The sequence below is a fragment of the Fragaria vesca genome, linkage group LG4 (assembly GCF_000184155.1).
Source record: "Fragaria vesca subsp. vesca linkage group LG4, FraVesHawaii_1.0, whole genome shotgun sequence".
In the NCBI taxonomy this organism is placed as follows: Eukaryota; Viridiplantae; Streptophyta; class Magnoliopsida; order Rosales; family Rosaceae; genus Fragaria; species Fragaria vesca.
Window position 1 is genome coordinate 2884411 of NC_020494.1, and position 20016 is coordinate 2904426.

Sequence of the window (20016 nt, forward strand, 5' to 3'; positions counted from 1 at the left end):
ACTGAGAATGACTCGGGCCTCCAAATCCACTAATGTAAAATCCTACAGAAACTAGACTCAGAGATCTTTCTTTGATATAAAGCACACCGTCCCAGGTTCTGTGAGATGCAAACCGTAGCCCTCCAAAGTCATCAGACTGCTTTTGGTGAGAACACTGTTTTGGCAGAACTTGGAGTTTTCATCAACTCTTCTCAATTCTAACCTGCACACACACAAAACGCATCAAAAGGAACAAAAAAAAAAACAAATAAAACACAGAAAGTTGGGTTGCTATGGGTTTTTTTTAACAAGAGTGGTCAGGGAGGTTCAGGTCGTGGTTATATCAAGTGCTTGATCCTCTTCAAAGATATTTCATGGTCCTTTGGTAGCAATTTGAGTAACTTGAGAGCAATGGAGATATAAGATGTAAAGCTTCTCTTTTTCTTTCTCTTCTTCCATTGTCTGCAACTTTTCTCAATCAATGTAAGAATCTCCTTATCCGATTTGAGACATTCAGGTACCACCATATCCACATGCTCAACAAACTCAAATGATTCTTGGATGGGAAGAACATGTGTAGAGCTTGAGTGATGGAGTGGAGAATCATGTGGTCTTCCATGTACCAGCAATAAAGGTCCAAATTTAAGAGTTTTGAAGGACTCCTCTTTTAAGCAATTCTCAGAAGTCTCAACATCGCGTGGCTCTTCATAGGACTCCTCCAAATCCGTTTCTTCATCCTCGAAAAATATTGAATCATGGACTATTGCATCATGAGGTTGACACGGAGCTGAAGTTGCAAGAAGTTCATGTGGAGTTGTCATCAACGAAGATGGCTGCTCTTGAGATATTAAGGTCAATAAGGTGTCCAAACTCCTTTTAGTTTCTGCCCAACTATCATTGAAATCTTCTTGCTCCTCACTCCGAGCTTTATTTGAAGAAGCTAGAGCCTCATCCATCTCATTTAGAGACTTGATCATCTCATCGTAATGATTAACTTAGCTGAGATTTGATGAGATGATGCTTGTGTCCAGTGGTCATGGAATGAATATGGCGAAACTTGGCACTCATTGGAAAATCCTTGTTGCATGTCCGGATTGGTGTTCCATGAAGAATAAGGAGAATCATCCCATAATTGTGTGGAGGTGAATAATAATCGTTCCAATGCCCTTGGTTGTCTTGAAATCCTCCAAGCATATTTTGATCATAGTATTCTTGATATTGGATGCTTGGACATGTCTCTAATGAATGACCTACCATGGAGCATATGGAACACACATCGCAAAATTGATTCCACATTGAAAAACAAAACAGAAACTTTAGTTAGTAATATATACACAAATTAATCTCAAGTACTGAAACTAAATAAAATCTAATGTGAGAAGTTATAAAACATAAATATATATACAAGAACTAACGCAAATTGCTAGGGATTTTTCAATCCCCGGCAACGGCGCCAAAATTGATAGCGACCAAAACCGGGCATTTCAATTAAAAACCCTTTTGTGTCAATTGTAGTATATAACAAATAAGAGTATCGTTATAAAAGCCGGGGATTGAGGGTATCTTTACAATTTACGTTAATTACAAAACAAGAGAAAACAAAAGATAATAGTACTAAAGATATGGGGTTTTGTGATTATAAACAGGAGAAAACAAAAAAATAAAATAAAGCAGAAAAGATCAGATGGATGAGATATTAGAGACTTGGAAATCCACCACCAAGTATGTTTCAAGACATGTTAACAACCAAAGCTTCAATCATTAAGTCGCAAATCGGTATCAATCAAGAACAAACCGTGAACGCATGCACTGCGTAAGTCCTTATTACTTCCCTTAAATACTTAAGCAAGATGAATGCACCGTTACTAAGCGTTTAGAATAACCAATCAAGGTATAGACGCTATCCTATCAACAAATTATTCTAAGTATTAAGATCAATGAGCATTAAGATCAATGAAAGTTTGATTGAACAAGTATGCAAAACTAGTGTGGAACGCCTACCTAGCATGCAATCCTTTTTATTTGGTTTCACCTATTGTCCTATAGGTTTTACTACCTTGACCATTTAGGAGATTAAACAACCTAATTCTAGCCCCACTCATAAGTTCATACTGTTCTATGTTGCGTATACATGAACATAAACAAGCAAGAGTTCCCCGTAAACCAAAATCAAATAAACAATTTGAAAGACTCAATAATTTGAAACCAAGGTTCATATCAATATCTAAAATATTCTTGGGGCTTTAGACCTTGCCCCTAACTAAGAGAATTCAGCCACACATGGCTGCAAAGTCACACAAGAAGAATAAAAGATGAGAAAAGAAAGGTAAACCGTGGATGATGGAGAGATCAATGATGACTTGACGGCTTCCTTGTGCGAGTCCGCAACTATGGAGGTTCTGATTATGTGAGATCGTTAGCCTTCTCTAATCTCTTCACGTCCTCCTCTTCTTTTCTGCTGTCATTTGAAACCCTCAAAACTCGTCCATGGGCTTGCCAATGTGGTCTGGGCCTCAAAATAGAAGTTTTGGTTCAAATCAGAAATTCGGGCAGACAGACCTTCAGTCACTCAAACAGTCATAACTTCTTCTCCAAAATTGGTATTGACGATCCGTAAAATGTTTTGGAAAGTAGACTCTTCACTATGCCAAAAACATCATCAGACGACAGTTAAACTCCGTCGTCTGACAAAAAATTATATGTCGTCTGAGGGTGTCACGTCCTGACCCGTAAATTTTTACTTTATTTACTAGCTTGGTTATAATAAGAATTTTACCGTCTCCGTCAATGAATTTACAGTTTATTTGGTCCCTAGAGGTGTTTTGAGGGACGATTATTTTGGAAGAACTATTAGTAAGAGAAAATGGTGACGACGGTAAAAATAGTAAATTTTAGCTAGTAAAAGGTAATTTTTATTAGGGTATTATTTTTCGGGGTGTTTTATTTTTGGAGTTGGGTTTGTTTTGGAGTGTGGCTATTAAAGAGTGGACCGGGCCATTTTGGGGTCAAAGCCCAACACTCTCTCTCCCTCTTTTTCCTCTCTCTCTCTCGATTCCCTCCCTTTCTCCTTGCCGGATTTTCTTTCCAGCCGTCCGCCGCCGTCCGGCCCCCTGAGACCGCCGCTCCGGTCCCGATCAGTCGGCCCTCGACCCAGCTTCTGTCCTGGGCCAGTGGCAGCCTCCCTAGCGCCACCGTGGGAGAGAAAATGCAGCCGAAAGATCCGACTACCTTGGTGGTTCTCTCGCCGGAACTCACTCCTCTGGCCGCCATAGCCGGAGCTTCTTGGGTCAAAATGAAGCTCTCCTCCCGTGCATCAATCCCTCCAAAGGGCTCACCCTCTTTTGGTCTAGGTAAGGAGAACCGGTGAGTGGAAGTTTTAGGGCTATTTTTGATGTTTTCGTTCGATTGGCCTAGTTAGGCTTGGAATTGGTGTTTATGCTAGTTAGAAAAATTGTAGAGGGAGTTGAGAGGAAGATGCTGTCAAAATTTCATAGGCATTGGAGGTCGCCGGAGCCGGCCTCCAACCGCCGCTGTTTGGGAGATATTTATGGTTTTAAATGTGGAATATTAAAGGGAGTTTATTGATGTAAATTATGCAATTTTTGGATGAGTTTTGGATAAGTTTGTGAATTTCTGAAGTTTGGTATTTTTTACGGTTAATTAATGTGGAATCCGGTCGTAGGATTTAAGTCGTTATTCTAGGGGAGGTTGTAATTACGGCTGCCGATTATGGTATTAAAGTTGGATCGTTTTGATTTAGGAATATCGAAGTTAGGCAATGATGAGCGTGGTTATGGCTCTCGTTTAATTTTGCCTATTTTGTTTAATACTTGGATTTTTAGTTGGGAAATTAATTTTACATTTGGAAACAAGACGTAAGGAGGCTCAAGCAGAAGAGACCTCGGATCGACGTCAGGCTTAGGCCTAAAGTTGTGAGTGGACTTTTGTTTTAAAATATATGCATGCGGTGATTCTATATTAAATGATTGATTTTATTGAATATCAATTTGTGGAATTGTTTATTTTCGCGAAGTCATTTTCAGAAGTAAATGTTCTCATTTTTAATGGCTATCGTGTTATTTAGAAAGTTACCGAAATTGAGATTTTCGATGGAGTCGTGTGCATATTGCTTTTTATGATAATTGGCAATTTTCATTATTTTTGGAGAGTTACCGAAAATGAGATTTTCGGTGGATATGTATATGGATGATTATGAGAATAGTATGTATATAAAGAAATGCTAGCTAGCTATACGTGTTTTTCCACCATAATGAGGTAAAATTCCATTGTGGTGCGACGTGAGCGTTAGACGCAAGCGTCGTAGCCTTGTGTGAATTTCTATTTGTCTTTGTTGTTTCAAGAAAATTCATACAAGGGATATGACGAGTGTAATACATACATATTTTTATTTTAGCCTGAGAGGCTGTATTTTATTGAGCTTTGGAGACTAGCCGGAGCTAGTCATGAAATTGCCAGTTTTTGTGTTGAGCGTTTTTGAGCTCTCGTATCTCACATGCAGCATATTTTCTATGGAAATGTAAATTGGGAAAGCATAAATATTTTCATTAAATTTATTTTTTTGTCCACTCACTCTAACGGTTTCAAATGTATTCCCCTGGGCCATTCGTTTTAAAAATGCCCAGCTTGCAGGTAAGCATAGTTGAGGTCGGGCGTACATGGAGATGAGGCATAGTCATCATATAGCTTCCGCTTGTTAATTTATTATGTTTCATTTCTTCCTATTAGAGTTGCTTTGAACCTATAAATGGTTGAATATGGGATTTGTGTAGATATTTAAATAATTTGGGAGATGTTGTGTTGGGGAGCATGAAGGCTCCAAGAGTAGAGGGTTCTTGATGGATTCTTTTGAAGTGTATGCAAGTATTATTAGGAAGGGTTGTCCATTTTGAAAAGAGGTTATGCTGATTTTTCGGTAAACTTTCCTTGCAGGTGGTCCCTTCAGGATTTACTTCGGGTTTCAGGGTGAAATTCAGGGTGGGTCTTGACAGTTGGTATCAGAGTATTAGGTTATTCGATTCCTTTCTCTTTTTAGTACTACCTCATATTCTTGGTCATACTTAGTGTCTATAGAGTGATGGTCCGACCGCGGTGGATCTATTAGCATTTTATGCTTTAGACACTGTGTTGATTAAGTTTGTGATGTAGTCGTTCTTATTTTATTTATGGACAGTAGTGTGCCATAAATGTCTATATCTTGAAGACTATGCCTCCGTACACCGACCTCTTAAGTGATCATTCTGCTTTGATTAAGAAAAGAGGTGTTGGGGTTATGCCTTTTCCAAGGGTTATTGAGTTGATATTATAAATTGTAAGAGTTCAATTGCGAGTTGGGAACTCATTTGCGTGGCAGCATTCCTTTCATTTGATCAATGATTGATCGAGTTTTGATTAAGATGCTCACCCGAGCATCTTGTGCGAATTTGTAGAAGGTGAAAATTTTAATTTAAGCCTTGGAGTTCACTAATCATAGTGGGCAAGTGTGAAGTTTTAGTGGTCCGATGGAAAATTGTGGTTTTGAGTTTCATGAGTTCTGGGAGAAAATAGTTGAAAAGAAAGTTCGAAGTAGTAGTGTATTCTTTTGTTGTTAAAGTTAGTTGAAGGGATATGGTGAGTTACCCATAGAAATTATCAGGGGTGCATTTATGAGTTGTTGCAGATCCTAAGCTTGAGCTAATTAGTCACGGGGGATTTGTGACTAGCGTTTGGTTGCATAAAAAGCTATCAATTTAGAGAAGTCTTGATTGATGACCAAATTTCCAACTACTTGTCCGCAACGAAAGTCAGCTGAGATTATTTTGGTTAATGCTTGTTATGGCAGCATATGATTTGACCCTTACAACTCTAATTAAGGATATGTTTTTGTCCTTGGAATCATCCTATTAAAGAGTGTAGTTGGAACATTTTGGAGTAGTAGTTGAGGAATATCAATATTTCTGATGACTTTGTCTCTACATTGCGGATTAGCTGAAGTTGGTTAAAGCTTTAAGTATAATGCCTAAGATTATTTTTCCTTGGGTTGTTAGCTTTATAAAAATCTTTGGATATGGCATTATGGCAAACTTGATGTTGTGTTGCGGCCAGGGAATTATTGGAAATTGAATGGTGTCATTAAACGTTTCAAGCTTCGAGCAAGCTTTAAAGCGTTGAGCGACATCTGTTGGCTTTAGTATTTTTAGTCGTGGGGCCCTGTTAGATCCCTCCGGAAATTTTGTGTGTTGAAGTTTGATCTTCGGATTTGTTGAGTATTTGGGAAGTTGATAGTGTAAATGGAATTGAAAAGTAATGGTGGAGTGAGAGCGGGATTGTTGTGGTCATTCCAGTTTTACGACAACACCTAGTGAATTTAATACGTGTTGTCATAAGTATTATAAATTAGTTGTGTGGAGCTGGTGGAAGTGATAGCAGTGGAATAAAACCCACTGGGTCATGGAGTAAAAGTGCATGAGTGTCCAAAGTAAATTTAAAGCAATGTAGTTCCGGGTGGTTGATATAAGTCTTGAAATCGTGATCGAAGTTGGCACATTGACATCACTTCGTTAGCAATTGGTGACTAGCTACGACACATCAAAGGGAGAATATGTTCACTCACCTTAATTCTAATACGGTGAGATGGAGCAAAGTTTTTGGTTGTAGTGTGTGTGGGAATATTTAAATTATTCCTACTGTAATTTTTGAGCAGCATCCTCAGAGCTAGGAATAGGTAGTGCGAATTCAAACACTACGATTGGAAGGTTAGAGATTCTAGCTGGTGGTCAAATTTTTGAGGTAAAAGATAAATTGGTTGTTGTGCCGTAGTCATGGATCATTGATAATGTCACATCCTGACCCTTAAATTTTTATCTTATTTACTAGCTTGGTAATAATAAGAGTTTTACCGTCTTCGTCAATGAGTTTATAGTTTAAATAGTCCCTAGAGGGGTTTTGAGGGACGATTATTTCGGAGGAAATATTCGTAGGAGGAAATTGTGACGACGGTAAAAATGGTAAATTTTAGCTAGTAAAAGGTAATTTTTATTGGGGTATTATTTTTTGGGTGTTAATTTTTGGAATTGGGTTTTATTTGGTGGTGTTGGACCGGTTGGGATTATAAGCCCAAAACCCATTCTCCCTCTTCCTTCTCTCTTCTCTCCCGACGTTCTCTCTCTCCCTCACTCTGCCGGAGTTGCTCCAGCTCCTGCCGACGCCGTCCGGCCAAGCCAGGCCGCCGCACCGGTCCTATTTGGACCGCCGCCGCCTCCTCTCCTCGCCTGGGCTGGTGACCGGGTCGGTTACGCCGCCGAACGAGGAGGAAACTCCCCTAGCAGCCGAGTGCTCCATTTGTCGGAACTCCCTCCTCCGGCCGCCATAGCCAGAGCTGCTTGGCTCTTTTGAAAGCTCTCCTCCGGTGCATCAATCCCTCCAAAGGGCTTAACCTCTCTTGGTATATGTAAGGAGAACCGGTGAGTGGAAGTTCTAGGGCTTTTTGTGATGTTTTTGTTCGATTGACCTAGTTAGGCTTGGAATTGATGTTTGTGCTAGTTAGGAAAGTTGTAGAAGGGGTTGAGAGGAAGTTGCTGTTGAAATTTGGTAGGCATTGAAGGTCGCCGAAGTCGGCCTCCGGCCGCTGCCGCTGTTTATGAGATTTTTATGGTTTTAAATGTGGAATATTTAGGGGAGTTTGTTGATATGAATTATGGAATTTTTGGATGAGTTTTGGATAGGTTTGTGAATTTTCGAAGTTTGGTAATTTTGGCGGATTAATAAGGTACGTAGAATCCGGCCGTTGGATTAAAGTCGTATAATCTGTGGAAAGGTGTAGTTAAGGCTGCTGGTTTTAGTGTTGAGGTGTGGACCGTATCGAAGTTAGGCAATGATGAGCGTGAGTATGACTCTCGGTTAATTTTGCCTATTTTGTTTAAATATTGGATTTTTAGTTGGGAAATTAATTATATATTTGTGCCAGGGTTCGAGAAAACCTCACTGGAGCGGCGATTTGGATTTCGTCGGGCTTATGCCTAGAGTTCTGAGTGGACTTTTGTTTTAAATAATATGCATGCTACAGTTCATGAATGAACAATTAATGTTGTGGAGCATTTTGACGTCATTTTAATTTTGACGATTTTATTTCTCTTGGAGAGTTACCAAAAATGGGATTTTCGGTGGATATAAATATGTATTTATGAGAGAGTATGTATATAACAGCTAACTAGCCCTATGTGTCTGTCCACCTTAATGGCGTAGCATATAGCCGCATTATGGTGTGACGTGAGCGTTGGACGCGAGCGTAGTAGCCCTATATGAGTGTTTAATTCATATTTATACACCCGTCTGTCCACCTTAATGACGTAGTGTAGCACTGCATTAAAGCGTGACGTGAGCGTGGGACGCGAGCATAGTAGCCCTATATAGACCCATGAATTTATATAGGGAGTATGGACGTGTGTAAATACATACATATATTATAGAGCCTGAGAGGCTCGATATTTATGAGATAAAAGTTTTATCGCTTGCAGCATGCATTCAATTTTTCCTTGGAAATTGATTTGGGGAAACATAAATATTTTATTCGTTAATTTATTTTTGTCCACTCACTCTAACGTGTTTCAAATGTTTTCCCCTGGGCTCTTTGTTTTAAAAATGCCCAGTTTGCATGATTACATAGTTGAGGTCGGGCGTACATGGAGAAGAGGCATAGTCAATAGTATAGCTTCCGCTCATTATATTTCTAGTTCATCTCTTTTCAAATAGAGTTGCTCTGAACTGTGGTTGTTGGTTATGAGATTAAATTGTTAGAGTTAGTAATTAAATTGGGAGATGTTGTGTTTTGGGGAGCAAGAAGACTCCAAGAGTTTAAGGTTGGATTTGGATTTTTAGAAGTGTATGCAGGTATTATTAGAAATGGTTGTCCATTTTCAAGGGAGGTTATGTCGAATGTTTGGTAAACTTTCCTTAGAGGTGGTCCCCGCAGGATTTACTTCGGGTTTCAGGGTAAAATTCGGGGTGGGTCCTGACAGATAATCCAGTGGTGATCCTAAGTGAATCGAAGTTTGATTAAGCGATGATTTATGGAGCTGTTAAGTTTTTTTTTTTTTTTTTTTTTGTGGTAGTCTGTGAGTCGTATGGATTTATTGATTAGATGGTTTGTTTCATAGTAGGTTTAATTCATGAGGTAGCTTTATGGGAGAGGGTTTTCCCCTGTTGACTCAAGAAGCATCTAGAGTCAAGGTTTATTAAGAGTTTTATTATTGAGGGTAGTAGATATTGATATGTTGTGCGATGTCTTTTCTAAGGATCAGATCGTGGTAGAACCACTTATTGATCCAGGTATAACCTGGGAGGTCATTAATGTTTAGTTGGTTTTCCATCGGATGTCAGAGAATTGTGAAGCTTTTGAGCTCGGAGTTATGGATTTTGTCCTCAAGTTCTATAAGCTAGTTATTCTGAAGCTTGAGCGGAGGTTTGCCCTGATTTTTGACTTTTGCTTAAACTCATGACGTCCGTTGGTTAGCGAACCACAAGGTGTAGTAGTGGGTCTTGTTTAAAATTAATTTTTATATTCGATGGTTAACTTGTTGCTGCAAGCTCGGTTATCGAGGAATCTTTTTGGTGGGAAGCCTTGGCGCCTGAAAGATGTAGGAGACTTGAGCATATCTAATTTTTAGATCGTATTATGTTGTCAAATTAATTGTTAATAGAGATAGAAAGAAAAAGTGTGTTGTGCAGTTCTGAGATTTTAAATCTCGTTTAACGGCTAAAGTGAGCTGTATAATTTTTATCTTTTGAATTTGGGGTCGCAGTTGCACCTGAATAAGTAGCATGGCTGGAGATGTAAATTTTGTCAATTCTTAAGTAAGGTGTTCTATTTATGTGGATTTCAATGTCAAGTTTGGCATCATGATTGATTGTGCCAATTTTCGTGGGCATCATTAGTCAGTTTTGTTTATGGCGAGCAAGGAGGAAGATCCAGTTTCCACATGATAATCATGTTTCAGATTATCTTCTGGTTTGTGGTAAAGAGATTAGTGGAGATAGCAGAATCAGGAGAGAGTTGGAAGTCCCATAAGTTTCTAGTTTGTGGTGCTCAAAATGGTAATGTAATAGTTTTGGTGGAGAGACCTAAGTGACGTAGTATTGATCTCTTCATAATGTCATTTTGAGAATCGAGGTTTTCATATGTTGGTGGACTGGTCACTTAGGCAGAGCAAGATTGTTCTGTGGACTTGCGAAAGCTTTGACTCCACGAAAGACTCTGCGAAGTGTCTTGGTATTAGAAGTGATTGTTGCAGTTCTGCAGTGTGTGCATCCTTAAATCTGTTCAATTAGCGTGTCTTAATTTTGACCCCTATGAGCATGTGGGATTGCGTGAACTTTAGTTTTCTAGCAAGTAGGCTTTATCGTCGAGTTTGTAAGTAGCGTAATGACGAGGTTGTTGCGTGACGTTAGCAGATTTGAGCCCGAGGGTGATAGCAAATTTATGCGCGTTGTTTGGGTTAGCTATATTTCCTTTGCTCAGGATGGAGTGTGTATACCTACAGGTACTAGTACTCTGGAGCAGGTATCGCTAAAATCTCTTACGTGTAGATGTTAGTGGTTCAATGAAAGATTTAGTCTTTGGGAAGATTAAATAGTCAGAGTTAGACTCAAGCAACTCAAAGTAGGCCGTAGTGTTATGAAGATGTCCGTAAGAAGGACCTTGAGTTACAAGTGGGTGATTGAGTGTTCTTGAAATTATCTCCTTGGAAAAGGGTAATATCTTTTGGTAACGTGAAAAGCTTGGTCCGAGATTTATTGAAAGTTTCTGAACGTTGTATTTAGTTCTCTTCTTTATTTCAAATCCATTCATTTAGTCATGTTTGAGATTTGTATTTAGTTCTCTTCTTTATTTCAAATCCATTCATTTGTTTGGTTTGAAGGATTAGCACGGGAATAGATAAGTAAAAGAAGCAGATCTCTGTTCGGTATCCATCTTCTTCAACTCAATCAAATGGAAAATCCTCACACTACCAGGACAAGTACTTTAGCCGACGAAAAAGTTTCGTCGGCCTGTTAGCTTAATTCGTCGGGAAAAGGTGGTCGGCAATGACTTTAGCTAACGAAACTAGAAGGCGTCGTCGGCTATAGTCCTAGAGTTTAGCCGACTATAGCCGACGAAAAACATATCGTCGATTTTTTTCCCAGACTTTAGCCGATGAAAAATTTAAGATATTCGTCGGCTATAGTCCCAGAGTTTAGCCGACGAAAAACATGTCGTCGGTTTTTCTCATACTTTAGCCGACGAAAAACAGTTTTTCTCAGATTTTAGCCGACGAATATTTTAAATTTTTCGTCGGCTAAAGTGTTTAATTAAAAATTAAAAAATAACTAAAGCCGACGAAATATAGTCTATTTTGTCGGCTTTAGAAGGGTTTAGCCGACGAAACATGCCATAATTCGTCGGCTAAACCTTATTTAAAAAAATTTAAAATACCTATTTCGTCGGCTATAAGTCCATTCCAGTAAAAAAAAAACCCGAAATTTCTAAATTACCATTCCAAGTAAGCTGCAAAATGTGAACAATTCCATATAACCAACAACAACAATAAGCACATAAAACAATATATAATTCATCAACTACACAAAATCTAGATCGTCTAAATTAATATCCGCTTCTGGGGGCTGCTGCGGAGGTTGCGGCGGCTGTGGTAGCGATATAGCCGTAGGCATGGGTGGAGCCGGAAGTCCCTAAAGCTGGGCAGCTGTAAAGTCCTGCATGTACTGGAACATCTGCTGCTGCTGGGCCTGCTGGATGGCATGTATCTCGGCAACATAGGCTGCCTGCGCGGCATTATAGGCTGCTTGCGAGGCATTATAGGCAGCCTGAGCAACTTGCTATTCCCATAGTCTCTAAAGTTCCGACTCTAGCTGAGTTGTCCTGGTGATCGTGGTCGTGGTCCTGCTGCTGGTCGAGGCTGTCTTTCGTTGAAATCCTGGAGTGGTCTTTAGGACCTCCTCGCCCTTCTTTCCTAGACCCCGGCAGTAGAAGTTGTTTGCTCGCGGTGGGAAGGCTGTGCCCATAATCCTCGCCCCAACCGTCGGATCCGAAGTGTTGATCCGGGACATGGCTTCGGACATCTCTTCCTCCTGCGTGTCCGGCCATGTCTCTCTCACTATAGCACTCATCACCTCGTCACTAGCCTCCCTCGCCTTCGTCTAATTGGATAAGAAAAAAATTATTAATTAACATTTTGACATATATATAAGTAAAATTAAAAGTTAAAAAACGTAAGATGAGTTACAATATCCTCTTGGGCGTCAGGATATGCCTTCTTGTACGTATAGACGTACTGGTTGACTTCTGGATGTTCCCTGGCCGCCTCGTCCATGAAGACAACGAACGGTCTAGAACCGGCACGATGGTTCCTTGTGTTGCGTTGCCGGTTCTGAGCGTTCGCCCGGGAAACGGCCTTCAAAGAAAAAACTAAACTATTAGTAAAATATTTAAAAACGCACATATTTAGTGACAAATAAACTAATTAATTTTTTTAAATACCTGTTTACGAGGGTTGTTGAATTCTGATGTCAGAAGCCAACGCCACTCATACTACTTGTACTGGAACTCAACAGGGGTACCAGAACGTGCATTCCCGTGCGTAGTCCAGTTGGTCCGCAACTCGTTCTTCCACTCCTTGTACCTACAGGTACAACAAAAATATTACAAATATTATTAATATCACATACAATTTTGTTTTTTCATTAACTTCCCAACGTACCTTTCCCCATGCACAACGTCCGCCCAGCTGCTCTTCAGGTGCTCGGGAACCTCAAACCACACATGCATTTAACCGTTTATTAGTTTAGTTTTTCAAAAAATCAACAATGTAATACATAATATTATTGAGGCATTTTGTAAACTCACCGACATCGCGTTGTGGATCATATCCTTAACCTCCTGCGAGACCCCGCCCCAGTCTGACCACAACATAGGGACTCTATCCCTAATGAGTTCTCCCACGCGGCCGGAGTACGTCCACGACTTCCCGCCCGATACTATGTCGCCATCCCCGTCAGTACGGATAACGATCCTCCTTGAGGTACCGATCATCTTCTCGAGAGCCTTCCCTGTGACGGGGACTCTCTTCTTCTTTGCCGGTTTCGCTCCGACGGTGCTTATTACATGATAAACCAAATTGATTATTAAAATCGGAGAATTATAAGAAAACAAAACATTCATCTTTCATTACCTGAGGGCGATGCGGCGGACGTTGATGAAGATACCCTCGCGGAAATAAGAGGCGTATCAAAAGGCACGAACCGGTACACCGCTGATGAAGCCACTAGCGGGGGCAGTGGATAAATTGGCGCCCCTGAGCCATCGACTGCAGGTATTGCCGATATCATCCGCGGAAGGAACAGATGAGGCGGCGGCATCTGTACCCCAGATGACCTACCATCCGAAGTAGTAGGACTCGGAGTGGGCGCCCGGTGTATCTCAGGCATACGGGGTGCAGACACCTCCGTCTGGGTCTGAGGCCACAACTGCCTCGAGGAATGAGGGACGCGCGGCTGCCTCGATGACTGAGGCACCTCCGGCTGCCTCGATGAAGGGGGCACCTCCGGCGGCCTCTGTGCCATCCCCAGAAGGGCCGCACGTCTAGCTGTCATGAGGCCCCGAAACGACGTTTGAGGGTTGCTAGAGGTTCCCTCAGACGATTCGGACCTTTGGCCCTTCGAACCCTTCGTCGATCTAAAATTACCGCTCATCCTGTTTAAAAATATTAATTTGAATCAAGGCTGAGAAAGAAAATCATGAAACTTAATAACGACACACCACATGTAGGTCATACACAAAATCAATAGGCATCGAAAATATCCACAATATTCCAACAAAACCATATATTAAAACTTGCAAAATCAATCGGCGTCGATCATAGTTTTTTTATTTGGTCCTATCAAATTAATGCAAATTTTTGTCAAAACACCAACTCAATCATTCACACCATTAACATTCAATAGATGGATTATCACCAAAATTCTCAATATATTCATCATAAACCAATCCACAATATCAATAGCGCATAACAACCCTAAATTCCTAATTAAATTCGAAACCCGTAACGCACATATCAAAATAAAAATCAGAGAATTACACCACCTGATGAGTGACGAGCAGGCGGAGCAGGCGGAGGCTGAGCCGGCGCAGGCGCAGGCGGAGCCCGAGTGAGCAGGAGAGGGAGAGGGTGAGCAAGAGAGGGAGAGGGCGACCGGGAGAGAGGGAGAGGGAGACCGGGAGAGGGCTGGCGGCCGGGAGAGGGAGAGGGCGACCGGAGGGAGGGAGAGGGAGAGGGAGACCGGGAGAGGGAAAGGGCGACCGGGAGAGGGCTCGAGGAGGCGGAGGAGGGTTTCGAATTCGCGAAGTGGAGGCTATTCTCGAGCTGGGGTTCGTCTGTATACCGTACCACTTTAACCGACAAAATTTTTACTTCGTCGGCTAAGATTCTAAATTCGTCGGCTAAACTTTAAAATTCATCGGTTAAACCTTTGAAATTCGTCGGCTAAACTTTGAAATTCGTCGGCTTAAATACTTTATACATTCGGCACATTGTGATTGTGACCGTCTAAATTACGTATTTTGGCCGGACCTTCAACTGAAGATAGTTTCAAACCGATAAGACGCAACAAGTCGTATAATAATTTTGGGAAAAATAACCACCGAAGATAGGGCTACCCATAGGGAGAAAAAATGGAAAATTGCGTTGACCGCAACTATCGGCACCGAGACTTTACCGGAATACAATGATTTTTCAACCGTAGACGTATTTCACCATTCTAGTCATATCTTATTTCACAACTTTTTTGCGTTTGAAGGTTCTACATATAGTTTGTTTTTGAAACGAAACATTTACTTAACACTTGTAAACAAGCTACATAACATTAGTAGGCATGTTGTGATTGTGATGATCAAACTTGAGAAATGGAAATCGGACCGTCAGATCTGACCATCATGACAAAATACATGTATGGGCAAAAATTCAACTTGATCTGACAAGGATAAGGGCTCGATCCCGACGGTCAATCCCGTAAGTCAAACCCCTAAACGCACGGAAAATGTCGTTGGACTGTCTAAATTTCGTATTTTGGCCGGACCTTAAACTGAAAATAGTTTGAAATCGATAAGACGTAACAATTCCTATAAAAATTTTACGCAAAATAACTACCGAAGATAGGGCTACTCATAAGGAGAAATAATGAAAAATTGCATTGACCGCAACTATCGGCATCGAAACTTTACCGGAATACGGTGATTTTTCAACCATAGACTTATTTCACCATTTTGGTCATATCTTATTTCACGACTTTTTTGCGTTTGAAGGTTCTACGTATAGTTTGTTTTTGAAACGAAACATTTACTTAACACTTGGTAAATAAGTTATACAACATTAGTAGGCATGTTGTGATTGTGATGATCAAACTTGAGAAACGGAAATCCGACCGTCAGATCTGACCATCATGACAAAATACATGTATGGGCAAAAATTCAACTTGATCCGACAAGGTTAAGGGTTCGATCCCGATGGTCAATCCCCGTAAGTCAAACCCCTAAATGCACGGAAAAGGTCGTTGGACCGTCTAAATTTCGTATTTTCGTCGGACCTTCAACCGAAAATAGTTTCAAATCGATGAGACGCAACAAGTAGTATAAAAATTTTACGGAAAATAACCACCGAAGATAGGGCTATAGTATGTAATAGAAAAATTTTAGGGTTTAGCCGACGAATACCCTAATATATTCGTCGGCTATAGTATATAATAAAAAAATAAAATAATAAATAAAGCCGATGAAATATTAGGGTATTCGTCGGCTAACCTGATCTTAACCGACGACATAAAATATAATTCGTCGGCTAAAATTGTTTTAGCCGACGAAATATACTATAATTCGTCGGCTAAAACTATCTTAGCCGACGAATCATGGTGTATTTCGTCGGCTAAAGTATAAAAAATACATTAAAAAAAACAGAAAGTTTAATGTAAACCATACTAACTTCCTGTTCATATATTACCAAAATTCATATAAAATAACAGAAATATGAATTCAACATATGTAAACTATAAAGGTAATACATTCTTTTTTATTACAAATTAATGTATTATGTCCTCTAAATTAAAACTAAGGCTCGTAATCGGAATCATCTGATGAGTCTTCTTCGGTGTCAGAATTAATTTCTGGTAATCTATGCATTTCCTCATCGCCAGAGTCTTCGTCTGTTTCTTGATTTGGATCAACATCAATAAGCCTTGGCTCTTCATCATGAATTCGCACCAAATGACCCGTTTTAAAATTATTAAGGCGAACGGTAGAGGAGTTAAGAATACTTATTGCGTTGGGCTCTTGATACGCAACATCTTATTTCTCGTCTTCGGCCTCTCTAAGTGTAGCCGCCCGGTAAATGTTTCGAGGGTGCACAAGGTTGACTACTTTCCACGCGTCACCCTTAGCAAGGTCATCAAGATAAAACACTTGTTTTACCGATGTGGCAAAAACGAACGGGTCATTTTCGTAACAACTTGTAGCAGTGTTCACCGATAATATTCCGTACTGATCGGTATTCATGCTCTGCGGCCTAGTATCAAACCATCTACACTTGAAGAGATGCACTGTCATGCCTTGCCCATAAACGAGTTCCACCACTGAATGGAGAACACCGTAATAGTCAACTCCATTCCGCCCACCATGCGCCATGACCCCAGAATTCTGTGTTCTCCGTCTGCTGTCTCTCTGTTCACATATAAATTGCACGCCATTCACCTTGCACATCGGATAAACTCTTGACATTATCGGCTTCATCGCTAGAAGTCTTTGTTCGTGCGACCAATTTGGGTGACCATCAAATTGAATATGGTTCATCTGCAACCAACCATTCAACTGTAAATATGGATAATTATGCAATAAACATAAACACGTACAAAAATATTAAATTACGTACCCTGCCGCCAAAATAATCTGCGAACTCCCTGTTGTGGTACTCGAGATCACCTTGAATGTCTGGACAATATAGATGGATGTCTTTCCAGTATTCAACTTCTCGACAGTTAATCAATACCCACCAGTGGGCAATGACTAGCTCATGTGGTTGCAACTTGTAGGAGTCTGGCGAAATTCCATACACTTCAACATCACTGGAGACTATGGAAAGATTGAACTTCGGTACATCTACCGGCATGGTTTGCGGAGTTTCCTTCAACGCTCCTAAATACAACTTCATGTAGGTGACGCACTCGTGCACAATATATGCTTCAGCTATACATCCTTCAGGCGCGGATTTATTAGCCACATAATCTTTGTAGTCTCCAAGTTGCCTATAAATCAAGTTGATGTTATGATTATTGAACATGTATATATATTGAGGAATTCAAGTGTAAAAAACGTACATTTCCATGGGATACATCCAAGTGTAGTGTACTGGACCGGTAAGCAACAATTGCTCGGGAAGATGGATCATCAGGTGAGGCATGATGTCAAAAAAATTTGGAGGAAATATCCTCTCAAATTTACACATGATATAAATGATGTCCTCTTGCATTTCCCGGAGGTTAGATTTTTTCACTTCCCGTGTACATAACTTCTGGAAGAATCTTGCCAACGCTACTAACGGCTCCACCACCAGATGGGGAATGAACGGTTGAATGAAAACAGGGAAGAGACGTTGTAGCAGGATATGACAGTTATGACTCTTCAACCCGTACATCTTATTGTCCTGGAAGTTCACACACCAGGCTATATTTTCTGCATAGCTTGAAGGATACTTCACACAACTCATCCACCTGAAAATTACGTTCTTCTGGTCAGGCTTCACGGTGTAAGGAGTTTGAGGCATTTTTTCTTCCCTTCTTTCAACCACAGATGTCTTCTTAATTGCATTTTTTTAGATTAATGCGTGCCTTAGGACCGTCTTTCGTCTTCCCCTCCAAGTTCATCACTGTGCCCACCACACTGTCGCAAACATTCTTTTCTATGTGCATCACATCTAGGTAGTGCCTGATCAACAACTTACTCCAGTGTGGGAGTTCCCAGAATATGCTCTTATGTGTCCAGAATTTGTACCTGTCGGGTCTTTCAGGTATTGCCGCCACAATATTGGGATGATTGCTGAGTTGCCCAAAAATCGTACTCATTAAGCACTGCTAAAATTTCTTCCCCCGTCCATCTTCTGGGAGGCACACTGTTTTCTATGGTCTCATCAAATGTCTGTGCATCGAGCCGCCATTCGTGATCATATGGAAGGAGAGTACGGTGACCCAATTTGCATATCTTGTTGCAATGACTGCTGCTCTCCTCATCGCTAAGGCACTCTGGACAAGCCTTGTATCCCCTAACAACGTTGCCCGACAACATCCCACGGGCAGGAAAATCACTGATGGTACCAACAACCATGACATGCATCTGGAACATATCGTGCATGTACTTGTCATAAGTGGGATGACCAACGTCCCACAAAAATTTAAGCTCTTCAATCAAAGGTCTCAAATACACATCGAGACAATTCCCTGGATAACCGGGCCCCGGAATCAACAAACTCAACATATTGTATTCCTTCTTCATGCAAATCCATGGAGGAAGGTTGTACGGTACCAAAATCACCGGCCATACACTGTATTGAAGACTCATGTTGCCAAAAGGGTTGAACCCGTCGGATCAGAGCCCGAGCCTCACATTTCGGACCTCTGACGCAAAATGAGGAAACTCCCTGTCTATATACTTCCAAGCCTCCCCGTCAGCAGGGTGTATAAGGGTATCTACGTCATGCAATTCCCTATTAGCGTGCCATCTCATAGCTTCGGCCGTGTGTGAAGACATGTACAACCGCTCCAGCCTATCCCTCAAAGGGAAATACCGAAGTACCTTCACAGGTTTCCTGTTGCCTACAGGAGTCAGCTTATACCTCTCAGTGTGACATACCGGACATGCGTCAAGGCCACCAAGGTCATTCCCTTCTGGATCTTTACCCCAGAAGAGAACGCAGTCATATCTGCATGCATGGATCTTGATGTAGGAAAGCCCAAGATTTTTCAGGATACATCGGACCTTATGATGGGTGGTAGGAAGACGATGACCGTGGGGCAGCATCGAAGCAGTGTACTGTAGATAATCATCAATAGCTTTCACAGTCTATTTTGTCTCAACTTTAATCTTCATTACGTCCATCACACTTTCAAGAACGGTCTTCTGACAACCGGGGTACACAGGGGTCTGTTGGAAAGCAAGCAGTTTGTTGTACTTGTCAATACCAGCAGTGTTGACAGCTCTAGGGAAGGGCTGCACCGGGTCAGGCATATACTGTCCTTGAGCGCATACACCGCTCTCATAAGGAAACATGTCGTTGATGAAGGCCGTTGTTGAATCGTTGGATGTACTGCCCCTCTCAGAAAATTGCCCATGATCATGCGGACCCCCTGATGATGTTTCACCGTGATATAACCAACATGTGTACTTCTCCCAAAACCCGTTACTCTTCGGGTGCTACCATATTTTGTCAATCCCAAATCGATGCATGTCGCTGCGACACTGACATTTCGTGCACGGGCAATAGAAAATTGTATTCCCGTTAGCATTAGCCAGCGCATATTCCAGAAAACTCATTACTCAAATACCATATCTTTTGTCCCATTTTGGAAGCGAAATCCAACTTTTATCCATATATATCCTGAAAATATAACAAAATATATATGTATAACGCTAGCTAATTATTAATTAAATTTCATGCAATATATAAAATCTCAATTCATTTAGTATATATATATATTAATTATTAATTAACAAATTGATAGCAAATAATTGATAACAAATTAATTAACACACACATATATATATATACTTAATAATTACATAACAATATTATATATATCAACATCATCACAAAATCATCATCAACAACTTCATACCATCAACACAATATTATAAATTAATTAATATATATATATATATATATATATCTACTACTAATTATTAACACAACATCATATATATTATCAAATCATCAACCAAATTGATCAACAAAT